Genomic DNA, 2,801 nt, shown 5'->3' on the forward strand with positions numbered 1-2,801 from the left:
TGATGGTCTAGGCTTGGGCTTTTGTCCATGAGGATGGGGATATTTGTGGTGGGAATGAGGTCTTTTGCCGTTGGGCCTTTTGGAATGATCTTTTTTGCTATGTGTTTTGCTGGGCCCTTTGTACGGATGCGTTGGGTCTTCCTGAACGTCTTCTTCCCTAATCTCGCTCCTGATCCATTTGCCTCCGGAGAGGTCATCATATTCAACATTAATATTTGAGGCACCAGCTGATTTCTTGATTTTCTCCATTACATCCCCGTTGAGGTTTGATGCTTCTGGAAAGAAAAGAAAACAATAACCGTTACTTTTTGAACGAAGGTGATTTGTATCTTCGTTGGGTGATAAAGGGGACGTTGTAGTCCACTGGGTAGAGCGTTGGACTACTAACGTTTTGGTATCCTGCTAGCCACCGCTAGGGCGTGTGGCAGGGGGTTAATACACACCAGACTAATTTTTATCCTAATATTTTTACCCCTACCGCCGTCAGACAATTTTATTTCGATCCCTAATCGTTCGTCGAAAAAATGACATTTTTAATCCATCTGTTCCACACTTAATGTCTCTTTTTATTTCATGGACAAGATCTCTCGAACCGTAATACAATGAGGGTAATAATGCACTTTCAACATTATCCCTAAAGATAATATTGATCCCAGTCAAGGTGAATGGTTTTTTTCTCAGAAATTATTGCATTGTAATGCTAAAGAGTTATCCTTCCAATTTATGCAAAGGATTTAATCTATAATCCTTCCCCCTGTGGAACTGATCGGTAGGGCCTGGTTCGATTCCTGGGGACGCCTCTGGACACCTTCAGCTTCTCTGTGTTATGATATGTGTCATTTTTCAGATATGTGTGATTTTTCAAGTTGCGGTTCTTCCTGGGAAAGCATAGGCAGGACACGGAAAGGATCTGGCCTTCAACGACGCGTGGTCTTAACGTGCCGCTGGCCTTAGTACTGGGTGAGATCTACCTTCACCAATCAAACCGACCTTCGGTGTGAAATCGATGGTTGGTTGACATTGATGGCTTCAAAAGCTTCTCAGTCGTTATGAGATGGGGTTTCTGTATAAACTTTCGCGTCGATTACAAGAATCATCATAAAAAGCACTGAAAAATGAATGAACTTGTTCAAAAACCTCTCTAATGACAACGCAGTACCTCCTAAAAGCCACCATTATCAATTACTGTTAGCCATTATGGCGGCGTATTTCCCCCCAGAGGAATGACATCGGTATATGTCAGTATTACCAAGGGTGTTCGCGAATCAGCATTATGGATGATGATAAACTTGACTCGAGTATAAGCCATTGCATTTCCTTAGCAGTTGCCAATAGGGGTTTCTCAGCAGTCGTGAGTTGGTAAAAGTCAGTTTCATCCCCTGGCAATAGAACCTTGAATGTCCTATATCACTGGAAGCCTTTCGCTTCAACCAGTAGCGGTTAATAGCTATCTGGTACCAACCTTACCACCTAAAAAATAATGTCATTGCTATTCTCTCTTGAATAACTTGTTTTACGATTTAATCGAAAAGATTTGGTTGGCAAAAAAGAAAAAATGCAGTATATTAGATCTGATCGTGTTCTCTGGAAACGATAAAGTTTTGAAATCTATTACTTTAAAAAAACTCAGCAGCTGTATCAGTGAGATGTGGCACCTTAAGGTAAAGATACTTGGAGGATCTTAAACTTGATCGTAAGAAAATCTTCTGTAGACGAATATCAGATTGGCCATAAAATGTTTCACTGTAATATTGCTGAGCATGCGTGTCACTAAACAATGTTGATTTACAGATAAATGAAATGTGTAACCACACCCAAAAAGCAGGAAGCTAGAGCAAAGTATTAAATTGTACTTATTACGCTGTATTGCATGTACGCTTTATTACATTGTACCCACGGGAAACTACGATTCCGGCTGTTGCCTCACATTTACAAGCTACGATGTTGCCCAGCCAATGTCTTTCACGACAACGACGAGCCATTGCCAAATATTTGCCTACATTGGTACAAGTGATGAATAAATAAATGATATTGTACATACGAGGTCTGCCCAAAAAGTATCGCGAATTTTGAATTTTCACGGGTTACGTATATTTAATTTTCGATTTTCTTCTTGCGTTATGTTGATACTTATGTCTCTCATTTATGCCGAAAAGTTCGGCCATTTTGAATGTTCAGTTGATTGCTGAAAGCTGACTTTCTTGGGTGTGTTTTGGCTTGTCTTCGATTTTTGCCTGTTCCAAAAAATTGATGAAAGAATCATTATCAAATTTTGGGTGAAAAACGAAGTAAACTGCGCGAGCGCATTCCATATGTTGACTGAGGCATATGTAGAAGCTACCATGGACCGAATCAGCGTTTATCGGTGGTACAAAATGTTCTCTGAGGGCCGAGAAGATGTGAACGACGAAGAGCGTGCCGGACACCCGAGCACATCAACCACAGACGAAAACCTTGATGAAGTGAAGAAAATAGTATTGGCCAATAGTCGAATCACCGTTAGAGAAGTTGCTGAGGACCTAAACATATCGATTGGCTCGGACCATTCGATTTTTACCAATGATTTTGGCATGACACGGGTCGCCGCTAAATTCGCACGAAATTTGCTCAATTTCGACCAAAAACAGCGACGTATTAACAGTGCTAATGAGGTTTTGGACTCTGTCCGAGACGTCCCAAATTTTCTTCAGAGGGTCATAACTGGTGACGAATCATGGGTTCATGGTTACGACGAGGAAAGTAAAGCTCAATCATCCTAATAGAAGCTGCAGAACGAGCCAAGACCGAAAAAAGCGCGCCAA

The sequence above is a fragment of the Hetaerina americana genome, unplaced genomic scaffold (genome assembly GCF_022747635.1).
Source record: "Hetaerina americana unplaced genomic scaffold, ioHetAmer1.1.p SCAF_10, whole genome shotgun sequence".
Classification (NCBI taxonomy): Eukaryota; Metazoa; Arthropoda; class Insecta; order Odonata; family Calopterygidae; genus Hetaerina; species Hetaerina americana.